Source organism: Crocodylus porosus, unplaced genomic scaffold (assembly GCF_001723895.1).
Source record: "Crocodylus porosus isolate Cpor-Errol unplaced genomic scaffold, CroPor_comp1, whole genome shotgun sequence".
In the NCBI taxonomy this organism is placed as follows: Eukaryota; Metazoa; Chordata; order Crocodylia; family Crocodylidae; genus Crocodylus; species Crocodylus porosus.
In genome coordinates this window covers 34184716-34210863 of record NW_017728917.1, presented here as the reverse complement: position 1 = coordinate 34210863, position 26148 = coordinate 34184716, and positions in this window count along the sequence as shown.

Below are 26148 nucleotides of genomic sequence, written 5' to 3'. Positions count from 1 at the left end.
GGGGCTGTGGGCCAGGAGTGAGGGGCACTGGTAGGGCCAGGGGGCTATGGATTGGGAATGAGGGGTACTGGCAGGGCCAGGGGTCTGTGGGCTGAGAGTGAGGAGCACTGGCAGGGCTGGGGCTTGTGGGTAAGGAATGAGGTCACTGGCAGGGCTGGGGGGAAGGGGGATGCGGCTTGGGAGTGAGGGGCAATGGCATGGACAGGGGCAGAGCACCAGGATATTAGGGCTTCTTAGTGCCACAAAGCAGTTGAGGGACAGCCACAGTTAGATCCATGTCCTGGTGAGCAAAGGGGTCAGGGGGAGCTCTGATTTTCTGTGATAAAAAGACCAGTATGAAATGCTAAAATATATAGGTATGTAGAATTTATTTTATTACAATGACTGAGGCACTGGTAGGCTTCCAAATTGCTTTAGAACATAAAACATTGTGTTCAACTGATACCTATATGTATATAGTAACATTTCATTTTAATCATGGAAAAATACAGATTTTGGGTTTTCTAATCAGATAATTTTGGGAGTTTTAATCATAGAACTTGGGATTTTTAAACAGAAAAAAACAGGATCCTTGCTGATATTTGACTCCCCCCCCCTTTTAAATAAAGAAATCCTCATGCTTTCAAAAGTTTAAGATGAATTCTTTTTGTCAACTTGAACTTGTTCAGGAAAAAGTCATGATCATAAAAAAATTAAGATTGCCTTTAAAATTATAGTTTCAGCATAATATATTTGGGTTATTTTTATTTGCCTTATGACTTAGAGGTCTTTAAGGTTCTTTTGAAGCTATTTTGATACTGTATGAACTAGAAACTTACTTTTTAAAAATTAAACTTAGATTTTTAACTGGTCACCTCTGCACTCTCAAAGGCAGTTTATGGTGCTTTTATTATCTGACCCTGGCTATGCAATGTCTAAAATAAGCATCAGAACATTCTGAACTTTCTAACACCATTTAATTTATGACATCTCTGAGAGAGAATGCAAGCATGAATCTGGACCCTAATTGTTGTCATAGGCTTTCTAGGATTAGGTATGTTAGGCTGCATCCAGATATGCAGGCATGTGTGTTTTGTGGCACTGCAAATCTCTTTGTGGCACTACAAACCACCTGCCCACAATGTTAAAATGTGCCCCATGCTGCATATTTGCCAAGTGGGGGCAAATTTGGCTACCAGGAAATCCCAGTAGCAAAAAAAAAAAGTGGCATGGTGCACATGAGAGGAGCTTGTGCTGGCAGATACAGAGGTTGGTCCCCCCAGAAGATGCTATGGCTGCTGGCCAGAGTGGATTAGTTGTCCCTCAGCTCCTCCAGCACACTGGGAACTGGAAGGGGCAGGGAAAGGAAAGTTTCCCCAAAGTGGGGCAATTTGCCCCATAGCAAAACACATGTGCAGGGGTGTGCATTGTGGCAAGGAGTGGCACAAATTTTTGCCGCTACAATTTTGGCTGCTACAAGTACATGCCCCTGCATGTAGGGACCTGGCCTTAGACTTCATTGGTTAAAGTAACCTATGAATGTAATATTTCATGCGACTTAATATTAAACTCATGAAGATTTACTCATAGAAAACTTGAAGGAAATAGTACTTTATATTCCTTCTTCCACTGTCATTACTTTTCCGGTTGATATTAAGTAATGTTTTAGTTCCTTGTATCAACAAATATAATTTTGAGTTTCTTTACTTGGCACATACTTTTGGACAGTACAGTACAAACTTGACTGGTTTTTAGACAGGGGTTTAGGTTGTAGTCATTGGGGCTGTGCAAAGCAGGTCTGTGACAGCGCGGGGTCCTAGGGCTGGCCGTGAACCCCCCTAGTGCCCCCTAACATGCCAAAGTGATATTAAAAGCACCCTCACAATCTCGTCCGCCACGTCTTTGATGTTAATAATGTTTAAGGGAGGCTGTCCTTAGTCCTATCTGACATGGTGCTCTGATGTAACTCAGTCTTAGTGCTGTCTTGGGTGACTCGGTGCACCCTGGCCTTATGGGCTATGTGTGGCTCCAACCACCCCAGTACCACACCTCAAGCCTCACAGATGTACTGGACATTGTTTGGTCGATTTCCCTTTCCATGCCCCACTGGCGCTCTCTGGCTTGTCCCGCAGCCTGAGCCCTCACTGGCGCTCTGTGGCTTGTCTCGCAACTGCCCGCACTGGGGCTTCTCGCCTTAGGGCTCAGGTGGTCTCAGCTTTACCTGGCTCCCTCCCAATCCTCTGCTCTCCTTCTCAGGGCTGGGGTCAATGCACCCCTGAATGTTGTGCCCTCTCTGGCACCGGGGTCCCCATGCTACCATGGAGCCCCTATGAGGCCTCCTCCAACCCCTAATAGCCTCACCCGGTCCTCTGGTGTAACAAGAACAAAACAATAACACAAGGCCCTGGGCTATAACACAAAGTTAAATCTCCTGGTTAAATATCTTCCAACCACACCACCTCTCACCCGTGTAACTCGTGGCTGGTACATTCAGGCCTTATTCTCTTTCCCACATTCAGGCAGTACTCCTTCCTGGCTGCCAGCAGAGAGAGCACTCACAGCCTCCAGCCTGTGTCTTACAGTAGTCAGCCCTGCCCCTTCTAGTCAGCTGACTCACCAGGTGTGGGCCCTTAGCTCCTCCTGGTTGCCCCTAGCAACCAGCACCTGAGCCCATACTACTCCTTTTCAAGTAGCAGGCACCTTAGTGCCCTGCTACAGGGCCCTATTTGAATCAGATTCTGATTTGGCCCGAATCAGGGACAGTGATTTGATTAGTTGATTTGGATCATTGTCCCTAATTCGATTTGGCCAAATCTGAATCTGAAGATTCAGCGCTGATTCAGAGAATCAGTGATTTGGACATAGCCACAGCTTTAAACCTTGAGGTAGCTGGCCTGGCTCATGAATGTTGCAATGCTGGGGACCATGGATTGTCCCACAGGAGTGTATGTGTGTATGTGTGTGTGGAGGGGAGCCCTCCACATACTCGGTGGCAAACCCGGAAGTGGACCCGAAGTACTTCTGATCCACTTCCAGGTCTGCTGGGAAGCATGCTGGGGGACCCCCCATAGCTCCTGGCTCAGTGATCAGACTCAGAGGGACCCCAGGTGCCCTCCCCAGAACCAGAAAGCATCAGTCACCAAGCTGAGGAGGCAAGGGGGGGGGGCCAGCACACTCCCCGGTGGACCTGGAAGTGGACCTTAAGTGTTTCTGGCCCACTTCCGGGTCTGCTGCTGAGTGTGCTGGGGAGCCCCCCTGCTTCTGTGGGACACTCCATGTACCTCTCAGCATTCACAAGCCTAGAGCTATGTAGATAAAACATTTAAAGCTGTGTCTTTGTCCGAATCTCTGAATTGTTCCGAATCTCTCCAATTTGATTCAGAGGTTTTTGATTCAATTCAGAGAGATTAAAAGGTCCTCTGATTCGATTCAGAGATTCAGCCACTGAGTTGGGCCAAATCTCCACCAAATCGAATCAGGGACCAAAGCTTCACACAGCCCTAGTAGCTATGCTGGTCTAAGAACATAAGCAGACAAGATTCTTTGAGTAGATGTGATCTCTTTTATTAGACCAACTGAGTAGTTGGAAAAAAGTTCTTAGCAAGCTTTTGGGCACAATCACCCTTCTTCAGGCATAGGGAGTCTGCTGTTTTGAGACCCCAAGGAATTAAAGAAGCTAAAAGTGTACAGAGATTTTACATACACTTGGGTGTGAAATAATACATAACTGGCTTTTCATAACCATTCTATATTTTGTTAAGCTTTGCTTTTGTTGTGGCATATTAAATATTCATTATAAGTACTTTGTACCCTAGAAGGATATATGCCTTTGAGAAAATCTACTTTTTAGCAAGTATTGCTTCTTGGAGACAGATTATCTTGAGAGGCTGGAAATTATTATCTCTATTTATGCATTGTGGCAGATACAAAGGAATTCTGAAGTGTCAGAGCTAGCGATATACTCAGATATAATCGTCAATTAACTATAAATAAAAGATTATCTTTCCTAGCTGAAAAAATTAAATGGAATTAACACTTAACTAGTTTTATGTTCATCATGCCACAGAATAAACATATTCACTAAAGCAGAGCCTTTTTTAAGTCAAAAATTAAAATAACTAAAAGTCAGGTATCTCAGCTAGAAATGACACAGTCCACAATATGTTTCTATGGCAGTGCCTGAAATAGTTCTTGTTCAGTGGAGTTTTTATACAAAATTATATAAAATTGTTTTACATTGTGCTGCAATAAATGACTAACTTGAAATAGGCCAAATCAGGTGCACATGTGCTTTAATGTGCAATAGCCTATTTCAATGCATATTAAAGTATCACAAAAAACTGCCCTTTAGCTAATGCACATTATAATAAGTGAATGCTCCTTTTTCGAATACCTCACAACAGTGGTATTAGATTTAATGTGCATTACCTAAAGCATATTAATGAACGTGTAGCTGTGCCCATCGTGTTCAGAATGAAAAAAAAATCTTGATTAGAAGAGTTTTTACTTCCTGTTGTGTTTCTGTTGTAAAAAATCTATTTTTTATCTTTTTTTTTCAAAGTATATTAGGATATATATTACATTTAGGATGCAAGATATAGACAGATATTCATTATATGACAACTATTGTGCGTTACTTGAAAAAAATTGGGATATTTTCCAGATATTACATCTGTGATCATTACTTACAAAAACAGGAAACTGCCTTGTAAACTTCCTGATTAAATGTCTGTAGAGTAGTAATTAGTATTTTCTTTTTTACTTTCAGGTACTGTTTGAACATGTAACATTGGAGATATATATTCTATAACCTAAAGACTTTTGTCTACTGGCAGGTCTAGCAGTATTACAAAAAATACTTATTTATACTAGGAACATTAAGCATACATGGAAGAGCTATTTCTAGCCATAAGAAGACCGTGCAGCTTACAAGTCAATTTCTCCTTTTATTTTCTACTTGCAATAGTCCAGTTCAACAAAGCACTTATGCTGTAATGATCTATATAATTATTCAGCAAAGTACTTGTTGAGTACATGCTTAAGAAGCATGAAATCTATTAAACTTAAGTATGTGTTTAAGCATTTTGCTAACTTGAGCTCATGATGAACAAATGTAATCATGGTTTAGAATTTGGTAATTAACAAAATTTCTATTTTGACAAAATCTTTTTTTTAGAAACTCTGGAAATATTAACATAGATGCTATGATTTTTGTACTCCTTCACTAGCAGATAGAGTAAGTTTCTAAATTTGTCCCCCAAAATCAAAATCCGTGTATTTTGTATTATGGCCACTACACCTTTATTTTGTGTTATGACCACTACATAGAAGTGCAAACAAAAGTATGAAATATTGTTATAATGTGTAGTTGAGCATGACAACCTGTTTTTGTTTTTTAAGGAAAGTTACAGTAAATTTTTATTCACATCCATTACTGCTTTGATTCTGAAAGATAGGTAGGCTAGAATAAGGAAAATTATAAACATAACTTCACTTCCTAATGTATATCTCTTTTACTATATCTCCACTTGTAGAAATGTTTTGTGGAAAGCTACATGAAAAAAGTTTCAAATATTTGATTAAGAAAAAAAACAGAGCAAAAGTACACTACAGTTATAAGAAAACCAAATATTGACTTACTGTACTGAGTAGCTGTAGATATTCTACCTGAAGGATGATTTTTTACATTCCAATAGCATATAGTGGCACATCTACATGTGTGCTTTAATGTGCATTAAAGCATCACAGAAAAGTGTGCTTTCACTAAAATAGTTGAGTGCACCTTTTTCTAGTACCTCACAACAGAGATACTAATTTTAATGTACATTAGCAAAACTCATTAATTTGTGTGTAGATGCACCCACTATGTTTCATCTTATTGTGAAATAAAATTGTCATTTGAATTGATATGAAACATTTCTAGTATATCTAACTGGCTCAGTTTTCATTGAAAAAATGTTCTGTGCAGCATTTTTTTTTCTTTTTCTTTTCCTTTTTCTGTGGCAAGAGATGTTTACTACGAGCTGACTATGAGCTCTGCAGTAAAACATCACCGCCTATAGTTGTGACCCTATTAGGTCACAGTAGACTAATAAACGTCTGCTGTAGAGTAATGTGGCTAAACACAATTATCACCCTCTAGGGCTGTGCAAGGCTTCGGACCATGCTTCAGAACTGGAAAAGCTTCCAGCGCTGTCAGCAGCTTGAGGTGCAGTTCCCCCCAAACCCCTGAACGTATCACCTTGAATCTTGGTAGGCTTTGTGGCCTCATCAAGGGCCACCACCCCCGCAGTTTTAACCCCACCATGGCTTAACACGTACGTGTGACATGAGGTTTGCTTTCAAGAATTTGGGGTGCGGTTTCCCAGAAACCCCTGCACTGATATTCTTGAAACTTGGCAGGCTTCATGGCCTCAGCAGGGGCCACCACCCACTGTGGCTTAATACATACCTATGACATGAGCTTTGCTTTAAAGAATTTGGGGTGCAGTTCCCCCCAAACTCCTCCACCTATTTTCTTAAAACTTGGCAGGCTTTGTGGCCTCACCAGATGCTAACACCCCTGCAGTTTTCACATCCCTGTGGTGTAACACACACATGAAATAAGTTTTGCTTCCAAGAATTTGGGGTGCAGTTCCGCCCGAACCCCTACACCAAGCTTGAAGCTTGGCAGACTTAATGCTCTCAATAGAGGCTACCACCCCTGAAAGTTTTGTCCAAATCATACAAAAAACAACAAAGTTATAGATAATTCATTGATTCCCCATTATATCCTATGGCCGGATCTCCGAGGCAGCTCTAAAGCTTCGAAGCCGGTTCGGCTGGATCAAAGCAGGAACCCGGTCTGGAGCTTCAGATCCGATCCCTGGCATCTAAAGTGACCAGATCAAAAGCTGGATCGAATAGCTGCCTACTCGCACAAGCCTACTACCTTCCAGTGGTGCTTTTTCATGCACTGCAGCACGTCTAGATACTAATGGGGCTGGCTGGGGCATGAGGGTGTTTCAGTGTGGACCTAGCTGGCAGGCAGATCCCATGCTGAAGCACCTGCATGCCCCAGCCAGCCTCTCTGCAGCACATGGACCCCAGTTGGAGCAGCCTGGGCTGGTTGGGGACCCAGGGGTCAGCTTGTAAGCCCAGGGCTGCTCCAGCTGGGTTCAATGTGCTGCAGAGTGGCTGGCTGGGGCACGAGGGTGCTTCAGCATGAGGGCTGCCTCCTGGCTAGCCCCACACTGAAGCATACTTGTGCCCCAGCCAGCTGCTCAGCAGCATATGGAGCCTGGTATGAGCAATGCTGGCAGGCTGATCTCTTAAGTCCCCTGCCAGTCAAGGTTGCTCCTACTGGGCTCCATGTGCTGTGCATGAATAAATTCTGGAGCAATATGCTCTGGAGTTTTTTCCTTTTGGGTACATGTTCCAACAATGCACCTGGGAGCAATAAGCTCCAGAGTTTCTTCGTGCATGTGTAGATGCGCCCAGAGTTTGAAAATCAGCTGGGTGCATCTACACATGCATTTAATCTGGGCTTAGTTTACTCAGGTATAAACTTCTATGGATTAAGCACTCCTGAGTGGGTCTACACATGCAGGGTCTAGAGAGCTTGAACTGCTCAAGCTGGGCATACCCACCAGCCTGCGATACATCACACACTTGTTCTGGCATAGGCAAAGCCACCACTGGAGAGACTGTCCTGGATGTGTGTGGTGCCCCCCCAGGATGTGCTGGGAGAAACTGTGCTCTGCATGCATAACCCCCTGGCGGTGGTGGTGGGGTTCTGTGTACTAGGACTCCCCCAGTGCATTGGGGCCCTAGATGGGACCCACATCCCCATCACCTGCCTGCCCCATAGAGTACTCCCCTATTACAGCCAGGGGGCTTTTACTCTGTGGTGCTCCAGGCCATTGTGGACTACTGTGGGACCTTCATGCATGTGAGTGCTGGCTGGGTGGGCAGCACCCACTATGCCCACATGTTTTGGAGCTCTGGTACATGGAGGCTGCCTGGCAGCAGAAGCACCACCTGTGGCAGCTGTGACAGCGGTAGCACTCACCGTCGCTGAGGCCTCAGGTAAACCACACACCTGTCGGTGGGGGCCAGGGCACCAGGTGCAGGAGGCTATGGCTGACCACCTTCTCCAGCACTCCCCACTGTAGGCTGCCTGCACTGTGCCCCACCCCCCGCCCACCCTGAGCACCATGTGTGAAAAACAAGTTTTTATTCCTTTCACATCAAATGGAGCCCCCCCACTACTCAGGGACCAGGGTAATTTGGGTGAGCAGGCCCAGGCCCAGGCCCAGGTAGCTGCTGGCTGAGCCCCCCATCCCTACCCTGGGCTTCTGGACCACTGGGTATTGGCTGCAAGCAGCCTGCCTCCCCTGCCTCATTTCCAGACCAGGACAGACCAGGTTCCTGGCAGCACCTGCTGCTGTGGCTCCAGACCCCTGTCTTTCCCTCTTTTCTCCTGCAGGCCAGCCATTGTTCTGTGCTGCTGCCCAGCCAATGGTGCCCAGGATCGGGTGGCTGCCCACACCTTTGGCCTCCCTGCAGGGGTCTTCTCTGCCCCCCACCCCCTGCTGGCACTGAGCTGCCAGCATGCCCCTGTTGTGCATGTCACAGGTAGTGTGCAAGGAGATGTTTTCATGGACCAAAGTGTGCCCAGCCTGCTATGCTCTACTGCTGCTGATATCCATGGTGCCCTGGGTACACCTTCACAGCTGGTATGGGATCCTGAGGTACCATGGTGTGGGGGGCAAGCCTGGACTACTCTGCAACCTCCCCCTCCAACTGAAGGGCTACCTGTGGCTGCACTACATGTCCCTGCCCCCTGCAGCCATGGAGGCCATTGCCATCAGCACCAACACATTACTTGGTATATGTGCCCCACCTAGCTGCAGGGGCACAGGCTGCTCAATAAACTTCTGCACTGTTTCCTGCACTTGCTCCTGGGTGTTAGCAATGGAATGTGACTCCAGATGATGTCCTCAGATGGTGGGGTGCGGCATGCAGCCACCTAGCCAGCTCCCCCCTTTGTCCCCCCCCGGGAGGATCTGATGCTGCTGGCAACCAGTGGTGTCATGGCTAGCTGCACCTCATGGCTGGGCCTGGAGCTGCAGTGCTGGCAAGAAACAGCCACCTGATAGGCTCTCCTCTGGTTACATGTCGCTGGCAGTGCCAGGCTGGAGCAGCAGCTCAGGCAGGTCACTCATGCTTCTGTAGACAGCATGGCTGCAGCCTAGATCCCATGGTGCAAGGAAGGCATCCAGTTTCCACATAAAGGACATGGATTTATGGGCACTGCTGGACCAATAATTGTGGTTGGTCACAATGAACCACTGTGCCTGCAAGGCCTTGATTTTATGCAGCATTGCTGTGCTGACCAGTTGTTCCTGTGCTCCTGCATCTGGCCTGACAGTACCTCATAGATGTGAGTGTTGGAGTGGCAGCCCCACTCAAACTGGCATTGCACCTCCACCTTGCCCCACAATGCCATGAGGTCCCCAGTCTCCTTCATGGATCAGTTGGGGCTCTGGGTGGAGGACACGGATGTGGGCATGGGCATGGGCATGAACCGGGGTGAAGAGGATGCTGTCTGGGATGCCAGACCAGCTCTCTGGGCCCCTCTGTAGTTGTCCAAGTGCTGCCAGACCTGGGCAGCTGCCTGCAGTGCCCAGCGCAGGGGCATGGCATGGGATTGGCAGCCACATGGCAGAAGCAATGCCCTGCAGCACCTGCAGACTCAGGGCAGGCTTCAAGGGATGCATTATTGGCAGGTGGAGCTGGCTCTGCTGGCTAGAAGCTACCTACAGCTGGGCCTGGGGGTTGACAGGCCTGGCTGGAGGCTACAGCACCCTGCAGCACTGAGGTGCAGGCAACCTGGCACAGCTAGGCTGCAGCCTGCCCAGGGGGACACAGGGACCTGGCATGCCCTCAGGCTTCCTGAATGTGTGCACCAGGGTTCAAAATGCCTGTAGGTTTTTAAAACTTAAGGCAGGGGCTGCCATTGAGGCAGCCCAGCCCTGGGGAAAGGGAAGTTCTTAGCCCAGAGCCCTGGAGCTAGGCTGAGGCTGCCCCCCTAGTGGCAGGGCAAGCCTAGAAGTAAACTTGCACCTAGGTTGCCGCTACATGTTTGTTACTGTGCAGTAACTAATCCCATGTAAATTTACTACCTGCATTTCCAGGTAGCAAATTTATCTGTGATTATTGTGTTTTACTATGCAGTAAATGCATGTATGTGTAGATAGGCATATTTACTGAGCAGTAAACTAGTAAACTACTGCACATTTAGGCATCTTGTGTAGACACACCATTATGCATGAAATAGCCAATTGGATTTAAAAATTCACAGCTGTGTATTATACATTAAATGTGGTTCATTTGACATACTTACATAAAATAAGCAGGCTTTTAATGTTCATTTTATAGATTAGTGTTTGAGAAACTTCATGGCTAAACTATCTATGGAAATCAATGCCAGAGGGCTTACTTTACTGTAATTTAGTAAGCAGTTTAATTATATGTATTGGGTTAGAATTTTGAAAGGGCACCGTAGTTGCGGGGATGGCAATTGAATTCATTCTGGGGTTTGATTTTATTTTATTTTTTGGTTATCAGCATTTAATCTTTTGTTCCCTATTTTTAGATAAATGTCCTCAGCTTGAAATCAGGTATTCGGGTTTGGTGTAAAGTATGCTGATAATTCAAGTGAGCACTTAAATCAGCTTTCTACACCTACCTTGATTTATTTAATAATATTCACTTCTAATTTGACTGCAAGTGAGGGAAAATCGACATATCAAGCATCCTTTGTTTGGATCAAATAAATATATTTCAGGCTTTTTTATTTCTCTCTGTTATTGATTTAACCCTTATTATCAGGTTGCAGCTGGGAATTCGATCAGTTGTAGATGTTATAGTTTTGCATTCTAAGTAGCCCAATGTGATAAAATTAAGATATTTCAAAAGTCAAGTATTAAAATCTACTTAATGCTTTGTTTTTGACTATTTAAGATAATGGAGTTTGAAATAGTTTCACACACTGAACTCCAGTGCTTGTTTGCATTGCAGACAGTAGGTGACTGCTTGCAAATATTGCATTGTATTTCCATTAAAAGTAAAGTAGATAAAGGACTCTCTAGTTCACACTCAATTTGTTTGACCTTCATTATGCCTTTGTGTTTAGGGACTATGTATTTATTCAATACTAACATATACTGCTATGGATCAGGCAGACCTGATCGCAGGAGATATAGAAGCAGATAGGCTGAAGAAGCATTTATATTTGCATGACATACTTTCTGTTGTTTAGCTGAGAAGCTACATCCATTTTTTAATTAACTCCTTCACACAGAGCAGTCATTGTTTCTTAGGGCTGTGTCACATGTTCAATTTAACACTTACTAAGTTGAGTTAAAAAAATAGCATACTCAGTTCAAATAATGTAGCCTGTGTTATGTGCCCTCCTAGTCTTGCAAAGTTTTTCTGTTTTGGGCAAGGGTTATTGACTAACACCTCCTAACTTTAATAGGTCATAGTTGCTCATTAACCTAGACCACACTAAATCTGTGGAATGTTAAGAAATGTTAAAGTTAGAACATGATGTAAGTAGTTGCACACAAATACCTTTCCATGTATGCACAGCTCTGACTTGCCACTGGGGCTGGAGATCAGGGCCTGTCTAGGAGCCAGGACACCTGGGCTCTGCCCCTGCTCTTGGAGCAGGGAAGCTGGGAATACCATACTCTGGGATGCCAGAGGACTGCAAATTACTCATTTAATTCCTCCCTCTCATGATCCAGCTGGGTTGCTCCAAACCATGTCATTCATGCCCACATAGATAAGGAGCATAGGGTAGTGGTTGGAGGGCCTGATAATCTTTGGGATCCTCTCAGCTATGTCCCAGATGCAAGGCCTCAGGAAGTAGCAGACCTTCTGGGCTAGGGGGTCAGGGCAGCAGATTGCCTCCTCAGTCCCCCTCAGGAGGGAGTCTTCCATGATGAGCGCTCTTCGTTTCATCTGAAGGAGAGGTTTAGCAGGAGGACCAGTTCCTCCTGTTTGTTCCCCAGGCTCCTGGCACTGGTGTACAGGCATGTAAGTGTTCCATTGGGGGTCCTTGCCTTTCCTATAGATTGCTGGGGCTGGGTTAGGGGTGGATTCCCTTGAGTGCCTTAGCTTGCTGGGTTTACAAAAACTGCCCAGTGGGTTTGCAGTGGTGGTACCACCCCCATCCCCCAACAGGCTCAGTTTAACGCCTGGTCGAGCAGGTCAGCAAGTCTAGCTGAAAAAAGCCTCCTCCACAGCGGAGTGAGGTGGAGCCCATCTCTTCCCAGCATCCCACTGCCACCTTCACCAAAGCATGGGCTGTGATTGTGGAAGCCAAAGCCTTCATGATGACACCAACATCACAGTCTGTGGTTGACTACCTTGACCCATCTCTCCCTCCTCAGCCCATGACCCACAACCGGGAAGGGGAAAGGAAAAGACCACCTGCACCCCCAAACTCCTAAGCCCTGCTCCCAGAGCCCTGTAGTCTCTCATGACCCAAGCAACCCCTGCTGGATCATGACTGGGCCACAGGTATAAATGACTATACCTTGTAAAGGAGAGATCGTGCGGACAAAAGGGGCAGGCTCTCAATGTCAATGAAAAATACGCATTCCTGCAAACTGACATTGGCACCCAGTGGGAACAATTGGAGACTCTCTGGGTCAAAATCCATGGTGAAAAAGGTACAAGGGACACAATTATGGGGGTCTACTACAGACCTCCTAGCCAGGATCAAAAGCTTGACCAGGAATTCACCAGGGAACTAACTGAGGCTGCACGCTTCCAGTGCATGGTGGTCATGGGAGATTTCAGGTACCTGATATATCATGGGAAGAGCACACGGCCACATCTGAATGGTTGCAAAGCTTCCTCATGTGTGTGGATGAGCTCTATCTGACTCAAGAAGTCTATGGATCAACAAGAGGCAAAGCGCTGCTCAACGTGGTACTGGCAATGGGGGATGACTTAATCAGTGACCTAATGATCGAAGGGAAGCTGGGAGAGAGTAACCATGAACTGATCACCTTCACCATCTGTTGTAAAGCTGGCAAGTCAGTCAGCAATGCAGAAGTCCTCAACTTCAGGAAAGCTGACTTTGACAAGCTCAGGAGTTTTGTTGGTGAGGCCCTAAGGGACCATGAACCAAAGGGGAGGGGAGTTCAGGAAGAGTGGCTGTTCCTCAAGGGAGCGATCCTGAAAGCACAAGCAATGTCTGTCCCATCTCAGAGGAAAGGCAACAAAAGGGCACAGCAGCTCCCTTGTCTCTGCAGGGAACTAGTGGACGTCCTGCGACTAAAAACAAAGGCCTATAAAGGATGGAGGACTGGATCCACCCCAAGGGAGGACTATTCTGCACTGGTCTGAACCTGTAGGGAGTGAACCAGGAAAGCCAAGGCTGCGACAGAACTCCAACTAGCTATATGTGTCAAGGATAATAAAAAGTCCATTTTTAGGTATGTGGGGAGCCGGAGGAAAAGCAGGGGTAACATTAGACCCCTGCTAAACCATATGGGTCAAATGACAACCAACGCACAGGAAAAAGGTGACCTGCTCAATGGGTATTTTGCATCAGTTTTTCATCAGCCCCAAGGGACAGCCCTGCTCAATATGGTATAGGACAGCCAGGGTGAGGGAGAGCTGTTACTCTTCATCAATGTTGACCATGTGAAGGAACACCTTGAGAGGCTGGACACCTTCAAGTCAGCTAGCCCAGACAGTTTACACCCCAGGGTACTTAAGGAGCTGGCAGGCGTCATAGCTTAGCCACTGGCATGGATCTTTTAGAACTCGTGGTGCTCAGGCAAAGTGCCTGAGGATTGGAAGAAGGCCAATATGGTGCCTATCTTCGAGAAAGGGAGGAAAGTAGATCTGGGGAACTACGGGCCCATCAGCCTGACCTCGATCCCCGAGAAGATCTTGGAGAAAATCATCAGAGAGACCATTCTTAAGAAACTGGCTGAAGGCACCTTCTTGAGGGATAGACAGCACAGGTTTGTTGCAGGTAGGTCTTTCCTGATCAATCTTATCTCCTTCTACAACCAGGTGACATATCACTTGGACACGGGAGAAGAGATTGAAATCATATATCTTGACTTTAAAAAAAAGCTTTTGATCTGGTATCGCACGATAGTCTTATAAAAAAACTGGCCAATTGCTGCCTCAGCTACATCCCAGTCTTCTGGCTGGGGAATTGGCTTCAAGGTCAAACCCAGAGAGTGGTAGTTGATGGAAATCAATTGTTGTGGTATGCTGTGACCAGTGGGGTCCCCCAAGGCTCTGTCCTTAGGCGTATCCTTTTCAACATCTCCGTTAATGATATGGACATTGGTGTCAGAAGTGGACTGGTCAAGTTTGCCGATGACAACAAACTTTGGGGTAAAGCGTCCACACCCAAGGACAGGATGGTGATCCAGGCCAACCTTGAAAGGCTTGTAAAATGGGTGGATGAAACCCTGATGGCCTTCAACTCTGAAAAATGCAAGGTACTCCACCTTGGGAAGAAAAACCTGCAGCATCCTTATAGGCTCAGCAGTGTTATGCTTGCTAGCACCACAACCGAAAAGGATTTGGGGGTCACGACTGACCACTGACCATAAGATGAATATGAGCCATCAATGTGATGTTGCAGCTGGCAAAGTGAGCAAAACTCTGGCTTGCATCCATAGATGCATCTCCAGCAAATCGCAGGATGTCATCCTCTTGCTATACTTGGCCTTGGTGAAACTGCAGTTGGAGTACTGTGTTCAGTTCTGGGCTCCACAATTTAAAAAGGATGTGGAGAAGCTTGAGGGAGTCCAGAGGACAGCCACGTGCATGATCAGATGGCAGGAAAACCGACCTTATGATGAGAGGCTGAGTGCTATGGGACTCTTCAGCCTGGAAAAGCAGAGGCTCAGGGGGGACCTGGTGGCTGCCTATAAGTATATAAGGGGTATACATCAGGATCTGGGGGAACGCCTGTTCACCAGAGCACCCCATGGGATGACAAGGTCAAATGGTCACAAACTTCTCCAAGACTGTTTCAGGCTGGACATAAGGAAGAACTTCTTTACAGTCTGAGCCCCCAAGACCTGGAACAGACTGCTGCCAGAGGTAGTGCAAGCACCTACTTTGGATTCCTTTAAGAGTCAATTGTGACCCCAGCTGACTTCCTGCCCCTGGGGAAGGGGGCTGGACTCGATGATCTTCCAAGGTCCCTTCCAGCCCTAAAGTCTGTTAGATCTATGAAATCCCCATGGAGCAGTCTGAAATTACCCTAACATAAGGTAGCACAACCCAGTCAACACTTGCCTGAAGTGACATCATTTTGAGCCACTCAGAGGGTGCTTAACACCTGTTAATGAGTTTTAATGTGTGGATACTCATGTTTTAAGTGCCCTTAGCATGTTCTAAGTTTTCTGTGCATCTTCCCCCTACATTCCAATGATTTTCAACTGTTGGATGTGAACTTGTGACACCACTGTACCATGTACTAACTTGTAAACATCACAGTTTTCCAGTGAATTGCAATTCATTTTAGTCTTCAGTAAAGACATGATCATTTAATGGAAATATACTTCTGGGATGTTTGTGAGGGAATACTAAGGAGGTAGAGTTTTTCTATGCTTATTTTTTGCTCTGTTTTAATTATATATGGTTCAAACCAGTATAAAGTCATACAAGTTCCTATCATGGACAGTTACACCAGTAGAAAGGTACTTCTGTACAGCTTATTCCCATACATTTAGGGGAATAAGAAATTTGATATAAAGTGAATTATACTGACAATATTGTATTCATAGACGTCATCTTCTTCGGCAATTCCTTGCAGTTGAGGATGATTGTTTTCCATGATTGCTTATGTGTGTGTGTCTGGAGATGACTTATGAGGCCTATTCAGGATCAACAGACTCTACTGAAGCTTGGACATGTGTTTCTGTGTGGGGTGGGTGGCATTGGATTCTTGATTTGGTCCATGACATGCTGTTTCTGCCACTCCTGCTTTTCCATCTTCTGTTGTTATCATGAAGTTTCAAAGTACTGAGATCCCTACAGCAGATTCTGCCTCCATTTGAGGTGGTCTTGGGTGATAGTCTCTCACAAGTTGACATAGATGTTGCATCCGTTTAAGGTGGCCATCTGGATACCCCTGAAGCACTTTCTCTGCCCTCCTCTTGAGCATATGTCTTGGCTGAAGTGGGAGAATAAAACATGCTGCAAGAGTCTGGAGTTGGACATCTGGATGACATGGCCAGTCCAGTGAAGTTGATGTTGGATGATCATCACCTCAATATTCATTATGTTTGCTTGCAAGAGGACACTAATGCTGGTGCATCTGTCTTCCCATTGGATTTGGATGATCTTCCTCAGGCAGCATTGATGATACGTCTCCAACAACTTTGTATGTCTCCTGTCTGTTTTCCATGTCTCAGCACCATACAGCAACGTGGTGATCACAACTGCTTGATAAACTGTGAGCTCGGTTTTGGATCTGATGTTACAATCTTCGAAGACCTATTTCTTCAGGCATCCAAAGGCTGCACTTATACGTTTGAGGCAGTGTTGGATTTCTTTGTTGATGTCAGCCTTCTGTGAAAGATGGCTTCTGAGGTATGAAAAATGCCTAACATTCTCTAGAGTCTCACCGTGGATCTGGATTACCAAAGCTGGAAACTGTTTATTAGGAGCTTGTTGGTGGAGGACCTTAGTCTTCTGAATGTTAAGTGTATGTTCCATTTTCTTGTATGCCTCAGTAAAGACATTGATGATTGCCTGAAGGTCTGCTTCTGAGTTAGCACACACTACAGTGTGCACTACAGCTCACAGCTTACCATTCATTTGGTAGTTTAGTTCCACTGTGGCTGGAAGCTTAGTAGTCAGATGTTGCATCATGCCAAGGAATATTGCAAAAAGTGATGATGTGATGATGCTTAACTCCCATTTTAACCTCAAAGGGATCTGTGACAGATCTATTAATGAGAAACACTGCTTGCATATTGTCATGGAGCAGGCAGAGAATGTTGACAAATTTTTGTGGGTATCCATACTTTAGAAGGATCCTCCATAACACTTCTTGGCTGACAGAGTTGAGAGCTTTCATGGGGTCAAAGAAGGTCACATATAGAGGCTTGTTGTTTCTGGCATTTCTCCTGCAGCTGGAAAGCTGTGAAGACCATGTCAGTTGTGCCTGTTGATGCCCTAAATTTACACAGAGATCCTGGGAGGAGCTTTTCAGCAAGTGGAAGGAGACAGGTTAGGAGGGTTCTTGCAATGATCTCTTTCCTATGGTGGATAGCATGGTGATCCTTCTGTAGTTTCCACAGTTGGATTTCTCTCTTTTCTTAAAGATTGTCACAGCGATGGCATCTCTGAGGTGACCTGGGATTTTCTCATCATTTCAGATCCTTAAGATGAGGGCATGAAGCTGTGATATAAGCTCCTCTTCCCCCTGCTTGAAGATTTCAACAGGGATTCATAGAATTATAGAAAATTAGGGTTGGAAGGGACCTCAGGAGGTCATCTAGTCCAAGCCCCTGCTCAAAGCAGGACCATCCTCAACTATATAATTCCAGCTAAGGATTTGTCAAGCCGGACCTTAAAACTCTCCAAGGTTGGAGTTTCCACCACTTTTCCAAGTAACTTGTTCCAGTGCTTCACCACCCTCCAAGTGAGAAAGTTTTTCCTAAACCTCCTTTGCTGCAACTTGAGACCATTGCTTCTTGTTCTGTCTTCTGTCACCACTAAGAACAGTATAGTTCCATCCTCTTTGGAACCACCCTTCAGGTAGTTGAAGGCTGCTATTAAATCCCCACTGAGTCTTTTCTTCTGCAGACTAAATAAGCCCAGTTCCCTCAGCCTTTCCTCAGAAGGCTTGTGCCCCAGTCCCCTCCACTAGACTGTCTCCAACTTGTCCACATACTTTCTATAGTGGGAGGCCCAAGACATGACACAGTACTCCAGTTGTGGCCTCACCAGTGCAGAATAGAGGGGAACAATTACTTTCCTTAATCTGCTGGCAACACTTCTCTTAATGCAGCCCAGTATGCTGTTAGACTTCTTGGCAACAAGGGCACACTGCTAACTCATATCCATCCTGCTGTCTACTATAAACCCCAGGTCCTTTTCTGCAGAGCTGCTGCTTAGCCAGTTGATCCCAAGCCTATAGCAGAACCTGAGATTCTTTCATCCTAAGTACAGGACTTTGCACTTGTTTTTGTGGAACCTTATGTTATTTCTTTTGGGCTGATCTTCCAGTTTGTCAAGGTCACTCTCAATCCTAGCTGTACTTTCCAGCATATCTACTACTCCCCCAGCTTGGTGTCATCTGCAGACTTGTTGAGGGTTCACTCTATGACATCTTCCATCTTGTTGATGGAGACATTGAACAAAACCAGCCCCAGGAGCAACCCCTGGGGCACTCCACTTGATACCAGCTGCCAGTCGGACATTGAGCCATTTATTACTATCTGTTGAGCCTGCTTATCCAGCCAGCTTTCTAATCCACCTTACAGTCCATTCATTCAACCCATTGTTCCTCAGCTTTCTTGCAAGAATGGTGTGGGAGACTGTATCAAAAGCCTTGCTAAAGTCAAGGTATATTATGTCCACTGCTTTACCCACATCCACAGTGCCAGTTATTTCATCATATAAAGCAATCAGGTTGTTCAGCCATGATTTGCCTTTGGTGATTTCATGATGACTGTTCCTGATCACTTTCTTTTCTTCCAAATGCTTAGAAATGCATTCCTTGAGGACCTGCCCCATATTTTTTTCTAAGGAAGAGGCGAGGCTGAATGGCCTGTAGTTCCCTGGATCCTCTTCCCTTTCTTAAATACAGTCACTAGGGCTGCACGAAATAGCACCATTCCGTTTTGACTCCTGTTTTGATGTTTCAATGGAACCGTGTTTTGTTTCGAGTGTCATTTCATTTTGAAAGCACTGTTCCATTTCATTTCATCAAAATTGTTTAGCCATTTAGACGCTGTTTTGACATTTCATCCATAGGCTATAATGGGGAAGCATGAAACTGCATGTAACTGTCATTTATAGCCTGATGTGGATGAAACTTGCAGGGATGGTAGCTGCTTCTGAGGGTATGAATCCTGCCAAGTTTTAAGGAGATAGGTGAAGAGGGTTCTGGGAAACTGGACTTCAAGTTGCTGACAATCAAAACTGTCAATTGTCAGCAGCCACAGCCACCTGTCATCCAGCAGCCAGATCTGGGGTCCTGCACCTGCAGGGCTGTGCTGGACTCCTCCCAGGGGTGTGGCCTCTGATCTACCTTCTGGATGACAGGAGGCTGCTTCTACCACCTGGGATTGGTGCTGGGTGCAGCTTGCACCCAGTGCCAGGAAGATTGGTGCTGCTGCCCATCCCAAGTGTCAGGAGCAGCCTCCTGTGATCTGGCAGGCAGACCGGAGGCCCCCCCACACCCCTGGGAGGAGTCTGGCAGAGCCCCACAGCCCTCTGCCTGCTGGATCATGGGAGGCTGCTCCTGCCACCTGGCACCAGCATTGAGCACAGCCTGCACCCAGCACCGGGAAGACTGGTGCTGCCACTGGTCCCAGGCAGCAGGAGTAGCCTTCTGTAATCCAGCAGGCAGATCAGGAGCCCCCTGCAATCCTGAGCAGAGTCCAGCAAAGCCTCACAGCTGTCCTAGGGATGCAGGCCCACGATCTGCCTGCCAGATCACACGAGGCTGCTCCTGTTGCCTGGGAGCGGTGGCAGCACTAGTCTTCTCAATGCTGGGTGAAGCTGTGCCCAGGGCTGGTCCCAGGTGGCAGGAGCAGCTTCCTATCATCCAGCACACAGATCAGGGGCCCACATGCCTGGGAGGGATATGGGGCTCTGCTTGACTTCTCCTGGGGGTGCAGGTGAGCCACTGATCTGTCTGCCAGATGACAGGAAGCTGCTTCTGCTGCCTGGGCACTGGGTGCAGCCTGAACCCAGCACTGGAAACATTGGTGCTACCGCTGGCCCCAGCTAGCAGGAACAGCATGCTGTCATCTGGTGTGCAGATCTGGGGGCCTGCACCACCCAGGAGGATTTGGGGCTGTGCCAGAATCCTCCCAGGGGTCACAGCCCCCGGATCTATGTGGGATGATAGGAGGCTGCTGCCGCTGGCTGGGACTGATGCTGAAGCCAAGCCCAGCTTTGAAACTCAAAACTTTTCTGAAGTTTAGAAACATTTTGAGTGCTCGTTTCATTTCAAAGCTGTTTCAAAGGCTTTTGTTTCTTTTTGATTTTACTGTTTCAAGTTCTAAATGCATCAAAATAGCTTTGAAATGAAACACCTGGTGAAATTTCACAGTCCTAATGGGCACTACATTTGCCCTTTTCCAGTAATCCAGGACCTCCCCTAATCACCACGAGTTTTCAAAGATAATGGCTAGCAACTCTGCAGTCACATCAGCCAACTCCCTCAACACCCTTGAATGCATTGCAGCTGACCCCATGGACTTGTACATGTCCAGCTTTTCTAAATAGTCCCTAACCTGTTCTTTCACCGCTGCTCACCCTTATCCCCAAACTGTGGTGCCCAGTCCAGTAGTCTGGGAACTGACCTTCCCTGTGAAGACCAAGATAAAAAAGGCATTGAGTACTTCAGCCTTTTCCTCCTCATCTGTCACTAGCTTGGCTCCCTCATTCAGTAAAGGACCCACACTTTCCTTGATTCTCCTCTTCTTGCTAAAATACTTGTAGCATCCCTTCTTGTTACCCTTCATGTCCTTTTGTAGCTGCAAATCCATTTGTGCTTTGGCCTTCCTGATTTCATCCTTGCATGCCCGAGCAATATTATTATACTCCTACTTAGTCATCTGTCCAAGCTTCCACTTGTCGTAAGCTTTTTGCGTTTAAGATCATCAAAGAGTTATCTGCTAAGTCAAGCTGGTCTTCTGCCACATTTGCTATTCTTACTGGTCATCAGGATTGTTTTCCCCTGCACCTCAGTATGGTTTCTTTAAAATACAATCAGATCTCCTGGACTCCTTTCCCCCTCAGACTGGCCTCCTGGGGGATCCTGTTCATCAGTTCCCTGAGTGTGTTAAAGTCTGCTTTTCTGAAGTCCAGGGTCCATCCTCTCCTGCTCTTCTTTCTTGCTTTTGTCAACATCTTGAACTGGATCATCTCCTAGTCACTGCTGCCCAACTTGACATCCACTTCTACATCACCCACCAATTCCTCCTTCTTTGTGAACAGCAGGTGAAGAAGAGCACAGCCCCTAGTTTGTCTCTCCAACACTTGCACCGGGAAGTTGTCTCCTCTTGTCTCCAAAAATTTCCTGGATTGCCTGTTCACTGCTGTATTGCCCTCCCAACAGATGTCAATGTGACTGAGGTCCTCCATGATAACCAGGACATATGATCTGGAAACTTCCACTAGTTGTATGAAGAAAGCCTCATCTATTTCATCTTCCTGGTTTGGTGGTCTGTAACACACACCCACCACATCTCCCTTCTTGCTCCCCTCCTCTAACCTTAACCCAGAGACTTTCGACAGGGCTATATCCATTTTCATACTGGAGCTCTGAGCAATCATACAGCTCTTGCATACAGCACAACTCCTTCTCTTCTCCCCTGCTTCTGCTTCCTGAACGGTTTTTACCCATCCATGACAACATTCCAGCCATGCAAGCTATCTCACCAAGTCTATTCCAGTCACATCCTAGTTACTTGACTGTACAAGGGCTTCCAGTTCTTCCTGCTTGTTTCCCAGGCTCCATGCATTCATGTACAAACACTTGAGGTAACTAGCCAATTGCCCTACTTTCTCCAGAAGAATGAGGAGGCTGCCTGTGTTGTCCCTCCTCTTTGTGCTTCCTCCAGGTTTCCCACTTCCCCACTTGCCTCAGGGCTTTGTTCTCCATCCCCCTGCAAACCTAGTTTAAAGTCTTCCTCGCTAGGTTAGTGAGCCGGTCTGCAAAGATGCTCTTCCTTCTCTTTGCCAGGTGGATCCCATCTCTTCCTAGCAATCCTTCTTCTTGGAACAATATCCCATGGTCAAATAAGCTGAATCCTTGCTGGTGACTCCACCTAAGCAGCCATGCATTGATCTGCAGGATGCATCCACTCTTGTCAGGGCCCTTCCCCTTGACTGGAAGGATTGAGGAGAATACCACCTGTCCCATTCACCCTTGCACCCAGAGCCATGTAGTCACTCTTGATCTGCTCAGGGTCACCCCTGGCTGTATCATTAGTGCCCACATGGATGAGCAGCATGGGGTAGTAATCAGAGGGTAAGGCAAGTCTCGGTAATCTTTCTGTGACATCTAGGATCCAAGCTCCAAGAAAGCAACAAACCTCCTGGGACAACAGATCAGGCCAGCAGATGGTTCCCTCTTTCCCCCACAGAAGGGAACCACCACCACCACCACCCATCATTTCTTCTTCGTGGCAGTGGGGGCCCAGGAGAGGTGGGACCTTAGAGAGGGGGAGGAGCAAGGAGGAACTTCTTCTTGCTCCTCCCCACCTTGGGGATTTCTGGCCTGGCCTCTTCTACCAATGGAATGTGCTCCTCCTCCTCTTCTGTTGCTAGCACTCTATATCTGTTCTACAGATAAAGCATTATAGGTGAGGATGACAACTTATTCTTGCTAACAGAGGTCACAAGCTTTCAGCTTCCTCCTTCCTAGAAGTCCATGCCCTCTTCCTTTTCTAATACCACCTCTGGCAGTCCTTCCTCCACAGTCCTGGAGGTTTTCTCCAGCATGGAATCAATGAAGTTCTCATGGTGAAGGATGCTTCTGACCCTTGCTACCTTCTCCTTAGCTCTCTTGCCTTCTTCATCAGGGACATCACCAGAAGGCACTGCTCACGTCACAGGCACTGCCCAACCTGCCTGACACTGTAAGGAAGCTGTAAATCACAGTCTGCACAGCAGCAAACCAGGACCTGGGTGGAAACCTCAACCATGTGTGGTCCTGTTTGGACAGACACCTCACAGGGGGAAGCAGAGGAAGAGCTGGAAGTGGCAATGACTCTGGGGCTGTGATGTCCTACAGCCATGTCTCTGGGTCTTTTAATCCACTGTGTCTCACTTCCTGCCTCTATTTCAAAGTAGACCTTCCCAAGCAAACTTTTGGAACATGCCTGTGAATGACTTCTTTCATCATGGAGTAGCTGCTGCACATCAGCTTCTACACGGCTCTTGATGGAACAAGACTGTGATCCAGTGGCAGGGAGAACAGGACAACTGGGGATCTGGTTCTGCTGCAGCCTTCATCTGTCCTTCCAGCCATTGAGATTCTAACATCTTCTTCCACCTGCTCTACCACTGAGAACTTGTAGACCCATGGCTGGGGGTTGGGCAGGCTTATTAAAGTGGCAACCTGTACTTGCCACATCACAGCACTATCAACGAATCTATGTGGCTTTTCAGGAGCGATACCATTGCCATCTACTGTCCTTACCACTTTCTGGTGGTGCTGCTGCTACTTGGCTCATGACTGCTTATTCACCAGAGATACTCCTGCATATTTCACAGCTAACCTTGCCTAAAGGTTATCCACCACCTGTGGACACACTGGGTAGCAGTACAACTCTGCCCCACAGAAGAGGTTGTATGGATTAAATTATTTTGGTTAAACAATACCTACTTTATCAAAACAGTTTTAAAAAAAAGTTTGTAGACCAGGCCTGATTGCTGGGTTTGTATCTGCAGTTATTGGAGTCATCACAACATTTTCTTACAACTAATTGTGCTTCTTCTATGACGTATGCGTTGATTCACACCAAGTAGAAAATTAATCCAATCAAGATTCCAAGCCAATTTTATCAAAAGAGCTCTGTTTTTACACAGAGATGCAGGAGCTCGATGAAGCTAGCAGATGTTTTTTGCTATACTATATGCTTGGAATTCTGTATTTCCAGGGCATCAGCACTGATAACAACCCTAAGGGCAGGATCTAGCCTCAGTATTGTTTTTTTCTACATGAAAGTTTTATCATGCTATGGAACAAAAAATACGTTCCAGGTTGCCTTATGTTGACATTGGCAGACAAGTTTCTTTGGGTAAATCTTTTATTAGGCCAACTAAATAGTTGGGGGGAAAAGTTCTTAGCAAGCTTTTGGGTTTAAAAACCCTTCAACAGGCTGAGGAAGCATCTGCAGTTGGTGTGTTCTCTTCCTGGATGGATTGAAAAGTAAAGAAGCTAGAGGCTGTTATGCACGCAAGAAAGCCACTCAGTGAAGATGTAAATTGAGTCAGTGAGTGAGACGGGGGGGCAGGGGGATGAATGTAGCAGGTAAGAAGTGGAGAGGAACCTGGGGAGTCAGATGTCAGGCAGGTTATAATGTGTCATAAATTCAGTGTCTATATTTAGTTAGTGATTTTTTGTATCCAGGCAGTTGATGAAGTGAAGTCCATAGGGTCATCTGTGAAAAGTGTTTTGTGAATTTCCTTTGAGGATTAGAACTCAGAGATTGGAGAGAGAGTGGTTTTCTTGTGAGAAATGTGCCCCACCAGTAATTGGGTATTATGTTGACATTAACACTTGTACAGATACTGTGTGTGTGTGAAAAATTTCCCTTATTCCACTAAGGTCCCTTTTATTCCACTAAGGTTCTCTACCCTCTTGATGTGGAAATTGGCAACCTGAAAGCAGAAAAGGCATGACTTTCTATCTATATGGCAAAGTTTCTACATCTGTAACATATGAGTAAATAGAGAGCACTTTTTTCCTAACAAAGAAAAAATTCTCTTCAATTTTCCTTTATTAGTTACCTAGCCTTCCTTTTTTATTATGTTTAGTTTAGAAGGTCTTTTAGAAGAACTCTTGGGGAGTTCTTAGCCCAAAGCTCTTGGATATTTTCAGATCTCCCAGATTTAGTACCTCTTCACTTAGAGAACACTTTCAAAGGGACCAATGGTAAATTCACCATTTTTCTTATACATTCATAACTTCCTTCTTTTTTACCAGCACATTAGTGTGAGACATGTGAATGTGCTTATTTTGCACATAAGAATCTAAAGTTATTTTTCAATGAATCTGTTAATGGCAATGAAAGCATAGTTTTACTTTATGATCATAATATACTCTGTGCTTGCCAGCCTAGCAGCTGGCTTCCCTACACTTGTAGCAGGAGTTGTTTGTTTCTGAATGCCCTCAGACAAACAAAACAGTGAGAAAAGCAAGTGGTATGGTGACTTTTCCCATTAAGGGATATTAATCATACTATTTTGCATCTTTTAGAACCAGCACCCAATTTTGTACAAAAGAGAAACAACCAAAAATTACATCTTGATCTTTTGCTACAAAACTAAATACCTAACTAAATAACTAACTAAATCCTTGTTATGTGTGTTGGATGTTTAAGCAGCCTTGACATTTTATGCCTGGTCCCAAAAATCTGATTCTGTACCCAGTGGATCTTCTACTCACTGGCTTACACTGTGGTGTTGGCCAGGTTCCTCATAGGAGCATAAGTTACTCTATTCTGTGAAATCATCTTTTATAGCATCATCCACACAGCAGATTGTAGATTTGTTTATAAGGCGTAGCTATTAAATATCAAGGCTTGTTCTAAAAGCTTGTTCTTTTAATGACAATGGATGACATACTGATTTCCATGAGAGCAAGAGTGGGTGCCCTATATTAGTTACTGAAGCAGTGTTTTAAATTATGGCTCAGAAATGAAATGTGAAACTTATTCCATAGAAACATTATTTTCCCTTGCTTGAAGCATCAGCAATTTTAGCTATGCATGTACCAATGATCGGTCTTTCCCAGCTTTTGTGTATAAACATCAATATCAAAGAATTAAGCTTTAGTCAAGTCTACTTGCTAAAAATTTCTTTTTGTCTGATAATTTCGATAACTCAAAATTATTTGTGGGAATCACTTACATGAGAGGACTTTAGGCAAAATTGTGGCATGTACTCTTTGGAGCACTCTTGAAATAATCCTAGTGAACAGTCCTATACATGCTTGCGGGAGGAGAGGGGGAGAACTTTAATTAGAGTGGCTCAAGAGCTGCTCTAATTAAAGCACTGCAGCATCTCATATATCAGCGTCCCTGTACTTCAAAATGGTGTCGGGGCACTTTAACTAAAGCTTGTTGAACGTTGAACTGACATCTCCTACTTTTTAAGAATGTGGTTGTCTTGCTTCTTGGATGAGTGCCCCAAGCTAAAGCATGGAAGGACCTG